Consider the following 13097-nt stretch of genomic DNA (forward strand, 5'->3'; position numbering starts at 1 on the left):
CACCCACATCCTCTGCCCAGAGGCAGGACTTGATGCCCAGGTCTTGTTTGAGCTACGTTGCAGGCAGTCCTGTCTCCCCAGCCCTGTCTCCTCGACGGACCTTGAAACCTGTGGTATGGGCAGCCTTATGTCTAGTCCTGTCTCCTGCTGCTTCTGACTGGACTTTCTGGATGGACGCCATACCTGGTTCAACATTTTGCCTTGTCTGATGATCCCTGGACTGTCAGCAGAGCCTGTCACCACCATAGTGCTGCTTGGGGAGGCCCCTGCCCTGCCTGGGCCATACTTGCCCACAGCTCCTGGCCCATCCTCCCACGGGGAGCAGCCCCACTCTTGCTGCTCCCTGAGAGGAATGTCAAGTGCTGGTGCGGATTCTGCCACATCTAACGTCCTACTGCCTTGTACCATATTGAAGGAGATTTATGGATTACAATGCTGTGAGGGAAAAATATGCCCATTTCCAGTCACAAGATTTTTCCATTTCCAGTCACCATTGATTTTAAGCTCAGGACTAAGGGTAGCACCCAGAAATGCTCTATAGATCTAATTTGGTGAAAAGACTGGAAAATGCATCTTAACAATCTGACAAGACAGAAGAGAGAGATACTGGTTACAGGGAAGGAATGCAAGATAAGGCAAGTGCTGAGCGTGTCAAGCACAGGAACAAAATGTCCTGAATATCTGGCTTCAGTTTTTTCAAGAAAACTTGAACAGAACAGATGTTTTATCACTAGACACCAAGTATTTAGCACAGTTGACATGTTATTCAATAAATTCATGTTTTACAGAAGATTCAGCGTAAATTCTTGTTAAGTTACATGCAGAACTTTTTTAAAGAATTAAGTTAGCTAGTCATGTTTTGTTCTTGTTATTTAGATTTCTTTATTAGGGGAGGAGGGAATTTGTTTATGCAATTGGCTTTTTAACATCTGGAATAAATAATTTGTGTCTTTCCTTGTGAAGCTTAACAGCCTCTAAAAGTAGGAGGAAATTGTATTGTATATATTCTTGGGAACATAATCAAATATAAGAAACACCAATAGTTTTTGATTCTGCTTTCATTTAAATGAATAACCAAATTTTCATTGACTACAGGTAATGAATCCAGAACACTTGGACTATTATGCCTGAACCTGACTAGCTTGAATGCTTGTCAGCATGTTTAGTTCACTTAATTAATGGAACTATTCATGTCTTGAGATAGAATGCTTGACTGGAAATGAGAAGCAGACCACACATAATCAATGTTTTTTTCTTTTATCATCAACCAGCCATTACAGTAGGTCTAATCAAACCAACACAGGGCATGACTGCAAGCAAAGGAACATGAGTACTCCATTAACTAAAGTCAGTGCATCATCACAAAAGTTAGTGACAAAGTATCACCAGGAGTAAGAGAGAAATGACATCTAATCTTGATCAGTGCTACTTCCTTGTAATATAATGTATTTCAAAATAGACTGAATGACAGTTGTATTTAAATTCAATACAAGGTGAAGCTTGATTGGATATTTAGCATTATATTCAATTCTGTTCTGAAATAAGAAAATACATAAAGCTTTCATATAATTTTTATTAAGAAATTGGGTAACTGTTGGAATTTTGACAGCACAGCCTGGAAAATTAGTAGCTTGAGAAATATAGGGAAATAAGTATAATCATATGCCAATTTTAAAGGACATTTGTGGGACTGTAATGGAGAGAAAAGACAGTAGACAGTATTTCTGGACTATTTCCCATGACTTTGAGAGAAAGCATTAATATTTGAAACCTTAGTACAGGACTAAACAACATTATCTGGATGCTAATTACACAGCAGTCATGAGAGAGAGAATTTCTTTTAGTGTCAATCCTCATATTTAAAGCAAATTCAGTACCTAATCATACCTGTCATTTTCATTTCTCACAAGAGATATAATCAGCACCTTTCTACTGTCCTTTTGAACAAACCAACATGTTAAACAGGACTATAACACTTTTCCTTTTTTCTTTCCGTTACTAAACTCATTTGTCCATGGGCCTTTCAGAGGAACAGTAGGAGTTAAGAAAGCAGCTAACATAGAGGTATGGGCCTGTTGTGCCTTCAAAATCTCGCTTGGAGACCACAATCCAGTTAGTTTTCTGCATGTGCACTTGCACCAGTGCTGAGCAAAGAGAGGATTCAGCAGATGGAGGAATGATCAAAGTGCTTTTTGTCAAGATACTGGTAAAAATGCACATTGTTCCCTTTGGAATTTATATTGGTTAAACCATGATCTAAATGAGCTTAGTATAATGAAAAATACCATGCAGTATAGTGCAACTAGAATATGAACTTGGAACAGCTGCTTGTATTGTATATTACAATGGTAATAAGGTACTTGACTGTCGTCTTTGAATGAAAAGGGCAGAAAAACTAGTAGGGATACCTAGTTTGCCCCTAAGTATCTTAATGTTTAAGTTTGCTAAGAATCTTTGCTTTGAGATCAAACGAATAAGGATGTGTCCTTGATTATAATCAGGGTTTCAATAAAGTTCAAAATAGTAGTTCCAGTGATTAGATCTAGAACTGTGATCTACTTTCCTTAAAGGGAGATATACTTCAACCTGAGCCTGTTAGATCTTTTGAGATGAAGATGATGATAGCCATATGCTGCTAGTTGAGGTGATAGCTCAGGAACTGGATTGCTTGAGGGGGGCGCAGTGCAGAATACAAAGTGTTGTAGGATATGTAATTCAGATGAGGGTAACATACAAAGTGAATAAAAGCCTTTGGCTGATAATGGCTGCTTTGTAGAAAATTTGATATAAAGTGGGGAACTTGTTCAAAAGCCCTGTTCTTCCCAATCCTATTTCCTACTTCCCAAATCCAATTTCCTTTTTTTTTTCCCCGCAAATACCATTAATCCATGTGAATGTTCCTTATGACTCAATGGGGAGTGAAAAGAATAAAACAGCATGAAAAATGGACTCAGGCTCAAAGGAAGGAAAAATCACATCTGCCAAGGGCTTTTCAAATGTGCTGAGCCACAACAATTTTCTGTTTCATTCAGCATAGGTATGATGTACTTCACTGAGCTGGGCTGTTGGTTCAGTGCAGAAATATAAGCTCTGCCAGATTATTTCAAGCTGTTTATATGGAAGCAGCACTGCTTTGAATGGGATGGGGTGGAATGGAAGAAATGCGATTTCCCTTTTTGTGAAATTTGTTGTTTGGGTCATGTACAGGGCTATTCAAATATGCTGTCAACAGCCATATCCTTTGAAGACAATCTGCCCTGGGAAATAAGATCTGGATCTCAACAGTTAGTCTACTGAAAAATATTCTGCTACCAGCATCCTGAAGCTAGAGATACATAGTGTTTCAGTTACAGGATAGTAGCAAAAGATGTGGGAGGATGAACCAGAGACCATGCCAAGGTTCCTCTGGCTTGGGTGCTTGTTAGCCCAGTGCATCTTGTGTAGCTTCAGCAGAAGGAACAGAGTATTGCTCCTCTTCTAGAGCACAGCCTGGTCCCTGGGGTGTACTCCTGGGATATGTGTATTCAACTGTTGTCTGGTAAAGGACAGTATGGTGTTTAATTCTCAGATTTTGGAGAAAATTTTGGACTGCCATGCCCAAAACTCTGGGAAGAGATTATCCCCTTCAGCATGTGGCTCAGTCTTATCTGTGTGTATCAAGTGCTATAAATGTATGAACATCGGATCAGGCCTGCTTTGTTTTCAGAGTCTGGGGGGACTTAGGTGAGGGTTAGGCTCCAAGCTATTGGCAAATCTGCTCTAGGCATACCCAGAGCAGAAGTGCAGTTGCTTAGGGGATTTTTCAGCCAGAAGGGAGGCATCTAGAGAGTTTAGGCAGTTTAGGCAGTTTAGGCAGACCCATGAGCCATATTGGGTAGCAACTTTGGGTTGTGTGTGTGTGTGAGTGAAAATGGAAACTAAGTCATATTTTTCAAAAGTTACTCAGGGATAGTTGTTTAGAATGTAAATATTTAACTGGAGTTAAGATCTGGATCAACAGAATTAATTCAGCTTTGGAGTCAGATTTTGAAGTATAACCTGGCTCCTACTCATTTAGTCACTGCTATCAACCAGTATTAAGTGTCTAGATATGTCAGTCACTTCCTAGAATAGAACTAACGCTCCTATTCAATTAGCCAGCTCTGATAATTTTACAATGAAAGACCCAAGTCCTGACTTACAAAAGGAATTTTTCTTCTTTTCTTCTTTAGACTGTCATGAGACACTTGTGAAAACAGATCTTATTAATCAGTGTCACATAAGGCTGAGAGGTATTTGAAGACCTAACTATGAAGACAGCCACTTGCTAAACTTCCTAAAGCCTAATCCAAATCACTTCCATGGCAGTTAGTCATCTATACCCTTTTGAAAATCCCCCTAGGCATCTATCTGCACCATTTGTGATGAGGTAGCTTTAAAACTCCGATCTAAATGCATATAAAAAATCAGATGAAAGAGATAAAGTTCATGGTGTGATAAATTTTCTTTAGAACAAAAGAAGTGAAATACAAATTCTTAGAGACAAACCTGATGTTTGCATTTAGGATTTTCTGGTCACAAGAGCAGTGCAAATTTTTTCGTGCTCACATGAAATATTAAAACTGTCAAAGCAATTGCCTATATTTCATATGCAGTTCAATTCCCAATGTATTTCTCTAATTTGGCTTGAGTCATTGCTGTATAGATCTTTCCCTGTAACTGCCAATTCCAGTCAGTGCATGGCAAGTTATATTTAAATCTTTACTGGCAAAATGATCAGTTATTCAGAGATCCTGGCTTATATTCAGAGCTTCCTCTTCTCTAACCTTCTTCCCAAATGTCCTTGAATATATAAATGTCTGAATTAGACATTTATAGGTTGAATGGCTGTCTTCCATCCACTGCTAACCTTATGACTCATATTGTATCTGTCCCACCACAGCTTCCCAGGTATCTCAACTATCCTCAGATTTTAAAAAATCTGCATCATCTGGAAGATCAGGACTTGACTGGATCAGCATTTCTGTTGAAACAGTTTGGATAGAACTAATCCCCAACAAGGACACCCTAAGGATAACCCAACGCACCATAACAATCTTACAAAATTGTTATACAGTTATCGTATTTGTGTTGTTGTTCAGTCCTCTAAATATGACTTCATTGTAGATCTATGTGGAAATGTTATTTTCCACTATCCTATTGTAAGATTGTAAGTAAGGTAGGAAACAAAGATGGCAAGGAATTAAGAAGTCTGGGATCAGTTTCCAATTGCTAACGTACATGTAAGGATTCACTAAGGCAATACAAATATGAATAAGACCATTTTCTCACCCTTCAAGGTTTTTCTTTTTTTGTTGTCTCTTTCTCTATAAAAGGATGCAAATGCTACTTACAGGCATCTATATCCAAGATTTTGATCCTCTTAATTCCTATTTAGCTGCCACCTAACCTTGAAAGTCATGGTATTTGCACCAGAAAAATTCCATAGTCAACTGTCTGCCTGCTTTGGGTCATCTTCAAACTGCGTAACCCTTGATCATTATCTAGCAAATGATTTAACCTCTTGGTAAATGCAAAGTCGATACTGACCTGCATATCTCACTAGCAAGAGTTTTCTTACATGTCAGATCAGAGCTCACAGACAATCTGGAGAGTGAGGTAGTAATGCCAGGTCATCCTCCAATGGAAGGACTCCAATAGGGAGTCCAGCCCGTCTGCACTCACTGATTTTGCTAGCAGTAAGCCACTACATACAGTTAGCCAGAAGTGGAAGTGGAAGGTCTATATCCTCTGGAATTTCTTGAGAACTGATTCCTTTTTAGAAGACCACGTGAAAAAGCGGAGAGCACAGCTGAATCATTCAGTTCTTCTGTCAGAGACTTCCAGGAACAATTGAACCCTAATTATTTTCCTGCGTTGCTATAGATTATTCCTATAATAAGGGCCTAGATGGGCTAGACATGCCAATTTGGGCTCTTCAGGCTAACTATTAGGATGGTATTTTTTCTGAAGCTATCAAAAGAGAAGCTATGCAATTTGTCGAGTCTATTATTCTGCTTGTGATAATTAGCTCTGCTTTGCTTTATACACCCTAAATGTTCTAACGAATGGGACATTTGCAAGAAAATATGTTCAGCAATATTTCTGCATTCTGTGTTCACAGTGAGCAAGCCAAGTAAAGTTTTACATCAGTGTATTCATTATTCTGTCTGCTCTCTAAGCAGACAGAACCTTCTTTTCCCAAGTGCCTCCAAATTGCTTAAGTCAGTGAGGAGGTAGTGATCAGCAGACGAGAAGGGGAGATGATAGTCTCTTAGAATAAACTCATTAGATAGAGGGCTTGCTCAAACCCCAGTAACATCAACCAGCAAAACCTTTTGTTGGTCTAAGGTAGCTTTGAAGCAGCCTTTATCTGATGCAGAGGATGCTCTCTCATGCTCTTACAGGTGAACCCAACAGAATGATCAGAATGGCAGTGTAAAACTGTTAAGAAACAGCCAAAGTTCTGAAAAGCTGCCTTCTTACATTATATAGGGGTTGGAAGCTGGAAAAGTGCATTGAAGATTGCATATCTGTGAAAAATAGAGATTCTCATCCATTCAGGTTACATGGAGGAAAAATCATTACAGAAGAATTAAAGCAGTTGATTCACCTTTCACACATCTGTGGATTTAAATGGGTTTTGGATTACATGCAGGGTGATTTTTTTCTTCGTGATATTTGCTCAGATAATGACATAACTCCATAGTCTTATTATGACTTGAGCTGAGTTAGTTATATAAACTGTAATTTTTAATTCCACAAATAGGTAGCTTTAGCCATTGACGTTGCTCAGAAGCTATATTAAATATACACAGTTGATGATTGCTGTAATGTTTTTAATGATGTGAAGAGATTTCTGGGACCAAGATCACACTTCCAATCATAAGTAAGTGAAGAAAATGTGCTTCTGAATTTCTACTTTTTTGTTGGTGGAGAGTGTTTTGAAGAGCCCTTGAAGATATTCAATGGGTGAAAGCATCTTCTAGGCTCAGGTGGCCAAGCTAATGGTGGATTACATTTAGATTTGATTGAGCCTTGAAGTGGATGATTGCTTTAATTTGTTTGGAAGAAAAAGCTCTAGAACATTTACCTGGCACAGAACATTCCTTCTACTTCTAGCTGTTTAGAGAGGTTTTGATGCCACTGTGTGTGCGTGTGTGTGTATAAAAGTTGTGAAACATGAAAAAAAATGTTTCATGTTGCATTCCAAAGAAAGATTATTCAGGACAGGAATGAACACAAGGACTATATTGCCAATATGCATTTGCTTCTGTGCCATTGTAGAATGCTTACTGGGAAAGCTAGCACAAAACTCATTAATACATCAATTAACTCTTAATGGCTGTGTCCAGAATTTTCAATATGTACTAAAAAGAAAAAATCCAGCGACTGTAGACGTGAAGTTCTTAGGACTGTATTATTTCATTCTTCCTGTATTTTCCATGACATGGCTGTTTCGTATCCAAAGAAAGCACAATTTGACCATTAATTTTCTATGATTCTTCCGAATTTGCAATGAGAAATGTGTGGTAGAAGAACATGTGTTCTAGGAGGACAATATATTTGTAAAACTTAAGAACAAAATACCCACTTAAGTAGAAAACGCTGTATGGCTGGACTACAGTAAGCACAAGCAAACTAAGCACCACAGAAATGTGAAGAAGAGGGAGCCACCATTTTTGGCTGCTTTGTACAGACCTGGACTTTAATTCCAGGAGAAGAGGGGTCTGCTTTATTGAAACTTTTTCTTTTCTTTTCTTTTTCCTTGCTGGAATATATGCAACACCAGCTAGTTTTATCTCCTGTGGAAAAATGAAACAACTTTTTTTTCCTGTGAGAAAGAAGACATGAAGAATCTTCTTAGCAGAGAAGGACTATCAACTACTGAAAGACTTGAATTACTAAGCACCCAGGGCTGAAATCACAAAGATTGTATGCAGGATTGGGGTTGATCATTTGGAGTGAATTTCTGTATTTTTAGTGAAGTATTTTAAATAGGGGTCATCCATTAAAAACTAGGGAAAAAAATAGCACGCTTTTTCCCTATTGTACTGTATTTTCAAAATTCTCAGATGTGTTCACTCCTAGAGATTCTACTCTCTGAAGGGTGACTGTGTTTCAGAGCTCACACTTGAAGCTTAAATTAAAGCAAATACAGGGGTAAAATCCACTTCTTACCATTTTTTATTCCAATGATTGCAAAAAAAAAAAAAAAAAAAAGGTTAGTCCAATAAAAGCAGCTGAGCTGTTGCTTCTCATTATCCCACGAGGATTTTGGAGGGAACCAAATCCAAGTAAGTGGCATTAGCTTAAATTTTTTGTTACCTATCTCTGAAACAACTCAGGGCTGGCATTTTATAACCTGTAAAGAGGTTGAAAAATCATCATGGCTCGTCAGTTGGGAAGACCTGAGAAGCAGCAACATAAAGCCGTAAGTTGGAAGCTGCATCAGCTGTTCCAGATGAATTTTTCAGACTCCACGGGGGAGTGTCTTCGAGAGCTGAACATCCGTGGAGACAAACTAGAGCTTTACCCTTCACACTTGAGATAATCATATGCATCTGAATTAAATTAGTCTTATTGTCTTGGAAAAGGAAAAAGAAAAGGGTGCCTCTGACATCTCAACAGACAAGAAATTTGGTGGCCCAGCAGTTCCGGAGGTGTAAATGTGGCTTTTTCTCTTGTGCTGTTTGTAGCATAAATATTAGCAAAGATGTTTCTACTTGGCTGCAGTGAAACAGTGGAGAAGGGATAGTGAGAGTTTCAGTTAGGACTAAATGTGTTTGGCTCTGATAACTCTGACTCACTAAAACCTCAAGTAACTTCAATTTTATTCCACCTTTTTGAAATACTGGTGATCATATTTATCCAGAAAGGGTGTCAAGATATTTCTTTTAGACAGAAGTGCTGAAAGAGATGCTACAGAACCGAATCTACATTTCAGTACGTTCCAGGGCCTGTTACTGGCTGCATAAGTGCTAAACATGGATTTGCATGTCTAAATCGAGTACTGGATCAAAAGTGACTTAAGTATTGACTGAAGTGTCATAAGAATTATGCTCCTTAAGGCTTAAGGTGTTTTTGAAATGTTTTGAAAACATAACTGCTGAGTCAGGGAGGCTCTGCAGTGCTTTAAGGAGTCTAGGCATTTCACTGTAAACCTTCATGTCTAGGTCTGTAACAACACAGCTTCTGAGGAGCAGCTTTATATAGTGTGATGGCTATGAATATAAAACAAAATGACACTTCTTGCTACATGATTTTTCTGGTAAAATGAGGCATTATCAATATTGCATCTTGCATCTGTGTTCTGCTATGTATAATGTTAACCCCCCCCCCAAGCCCTTATTGTAAAGGCTTTTTACCAAACACAGGGTAGAATTTCCTTTGATATTCTTGTATTTTGTTAAATTTGTGACACTTATATTTTTTCTTAAGTGAAAACTGCTGTCATTCAGAAGCTTTTTTTTTCTAAAAGATGTGCATAGTACTGCTACATAGATAACGCCTACACAGTTATATTATGGATCATACTCTTTTCTGGAGCAACTCCATTGACTTCAGAGGACTTGCATCAAAGCTGAACATGGTCATTATGACCAGATTTTCAGTAGTGTTGAACACCAGAATTGTCAATGATTTCACTAAGATTCATGTGTGTTCACTGAAGCTGACAGTCCATTCATTGCAGTGAAACACTTAACACAAAAAATAAGGTTCATCTGCTAATTGAAACTTTAAAATTCAATTGGTACAGGAAGAAATTTCCTAAAAGTAATGTAATTAAACAATTATTATTTAAAAAATAAAGTGCAATAGAAAAATAAATCCAAGTAATGAAACCTGCTATGAAGCAATTACAGAAACTCATCCTCTCTTCCCAATTAAGATTATTCTAGAACAAGCCTCAGTAAACTGTTATGGCATTAATTTCTGTATAGAGCAGCTCAGTGTGTGCAGATTAGTACAATCATCAGCCCTGTTACTTAACTTTTTTTAAATATATTGCCAAACTTGGTTCCAAGTCTTTAACAAACCCTTTGTGAAGCAGAATGCCTTCTTAGAGGTTTGGAACCGGCAATGAGCCTGAATCAAATTGGGCTGAAAGAAGACTCTGTCAAACTTAAAAACAATGAAACCCCTTCTGTAAGGTGTTTTAAATTTTGTTTGTTTGTTTTTAAATACCTTGACATTTTCAAACTTTGCCTGACTTCACATGAAAGCCAGGTGATGGGAATTTTCAAAAGCAGCTTTGGAAACCCCAGTCTGTACCTTAAGGCTCCGAGTCATATTTCCCTAGGAATGAGCCAATCCCAGTGATGCTCATAACAACTGCAAAGCTTGGCATTGGACTACTGGTTTCTTAGGCAGTTGGTATGTACAGCAGTGCAGAATACTGTCCATTCCCAGACACGACCAAAGATGTGCATGCTTCATACCTTTACCTTTCCAGGAAAAAGTGCAGAAAAGGAGAAGACTTCAGCTCCAATCACACCAGACATTAGGCCCAGGACACTGCGGTATTCAGGGTGTCTAAGCAGTGGGTACTGGAGATCATCCTAGAGCAAATCCACAGCCTGAATCACTGCGAGTCCTGCGAAAGTATGGGGCTGCTCTAGCGCCCAACTGGCCACAAAGGCAGTGACTTCCAGAGGAGTGCTGTAAAGAGCATTGGAGCATGAGGGCAGGAGGTGAGGGACATAGGAACTAGTCTAACTCCTTTGGGAGCTTATTTGGGTTTTCTCTCATACCTGACCATCATGCTCTAGAAGCCCTCATGGTGGCCTTCATTTATGAGGAGTCACCATTTTAGAGAAGCAAGAGGGGCAACAGGAAGCAGCAAGTACTGCTAACCAGAAGTTGTTGGTCTGGATACCTCTGGCTGTCTGTACTGCATGAGGCTTCACAAAGTGTCACACAAGAGAGGCCTCTGTGTAGGTGCCAGGAGATGCAAGTTAAGAGGTACGCCAAGCTGCACTCTAGCAACTCTGCAGCATGGATGAAGCCAGTCTGCTCAAGAAAGCACTAGTCTTGAACCTGACCTTGCCATAACTAATTGACCTCTTCTCCCTTGTATGAACCCCAGAGATAATGGAGACACCTACTTAGAGTATTTTACGTGCCAAGAGCATGATTACATACCACTAACTCGATTATTACTCTTCACTTCAAATGTGTGCTGGCTGCTTCAGCAATTTCACTAGACTGTCAAATAAAAGGCAAAGAAATACAAAGATCGAATGCTTCATCACTTCTGGATAAAAATACTCAAAGAAGAAATACAGAAGAAATTTGAATGCTATTTTGAAATTAATAACACATTTTCAGTCCTACTCAAATAACCCTGGACACCTGCATAGGAATTAGGAGTAGAGATTTCATTTCCTGTAGTACGGGGACCTATAAATGGGATAACAAAAAGTGAAAGAAGTGGGAGGAATTAAAAAACCCAGACTGCTAACTACAGTCAAGTGCCATCAAGTAGTTATCTACAGGACTTACTTAAAGTAAACTATGAATAAAACATGATTTTTAGACTAAAACTAGAAATATTTTTACTATAATCAGAAGTTTCAATCCAGGAATACATCAACAATAGGGTTGTGGCTCATCTTCTAAGCTTTAGGGCCCAGATGTGAGAAGGAGAACAGAATCCTAAAATATAGCATTAAAAAATTATATAGCATGTATATAAATAAACATTAAAAGAAAAAATATTTGAATACTTGGTTTTATTTGCTGCCAATAAAGACAGTGAATGGAGTTCCTCAAAGGAATTACAATGCAGAGATGGAAATCTGGCTAAAATGTAGCCTCCCTATGAAGACTGGAAGCCTCTGCTTCCTTTTTGGAAGATACAGAATGATTTTGGTTACCTATTGAAAAAATAATAGCAAAATACAGAGACTGTGATGATGAAGAATACATGCTTTCATCCCTACAGTGAAGCAGCTGCTGACAGCACAATGATTCAATGAGATTGAGAAAAATAAAAGAAAACCCCAGTTTATTCCTTAAGGTTTCTTTCTCATTAGAGAAACAAAAAGCAAAGAGTAAACTTGTGTTTTCCAAGAAAAAAATAGCAGTTTTGCTGTTGGCTGTCTGGATTTTGTATAGAAAACTTTTACTTTTCTGGAAATGTTGGTTTAGTCTAACTTTTTTGTTGAACCTTTTTAACAGCCTTTTTCTTCATTGACCCGAAAAACAAGCTCTTGTTTTAGATAGAACTGAGTTTCACATATGTCAAGGGCTGCTGCAGAGAGGAAGGGGATGTTTTTTTCCCCCAGCATCTTTGCTGGGAGAGATCTCAAAGGGCAGAGAAAATAAAAGTGAAAATTAGGAAATGTATAAGGACAGTGAAGAGCTGGAATAGGAGAGGTATGCAGTCTCTCACACTGGAGGTCTTTAGGAATATATTTGACAAATGTATGTTGCAAATGACCTAGATGTAGCTGATTTTTGCCTTTGGACCGAAGAATGGCATAAATGACTTCTTGAAATCCTTTCTAGCCCTATTTTTCAATGTTTCTATGACATTCTAGTAGGGAGTTGAGCTTGTTCTGATCCACAGGTGTATAATGAAACACAGTCAATGTTTGTTTATATCAGTTGTGGTTTTGCACATCTGTTGGCATCAACAGAAAATAGCTCTTTCTCTACTTTGAATATTCAAAGTAGCTTTTTAGAACTGACAGTATCTGGTCATTTAGTACAAACATAAAACTACTTCAAAAACAACCGTTGCCACAAAATTTCTATTTTAGACTTGAGCTAAGTTATTCCCCGTCATTAAAAAGTGAAGTTATGCAAAATAGAAGTTAAATATGAATATGCCCACTTTCAGTTAGAATAAATCAAAATGGCACTCCAGAGATGAATGAAACTACTTCAGCCTACTCTGAAAGGTTATCTGGTCATCAGCAGTTTGCTACACAAGTGCGTGTATATTAGAGAAGTAAAAGCTACTGGCCACCACTGCTTTGGGAAGATTCTTGCTCTCTTACCTATTAGGATTTTGTATAGCATGACCTAGGTATTATATCAGATCTCGATCTAGTGAAATGTAGATTGGAACA

Source organism: Apteryx mantelli, chromosome 2 (genome assembly GCF_036417845.1).
Source record: "Apteryx mantelli isolate bAptMan1 chromosome 2, bAptMan1.hap1, whole genome shotgun sequence".
NCBI lineage: Eukaryota > Metazoa > Chordata > Aves > Apterygiformes > Apterygidae > Apteryx > Apteryx mantelli.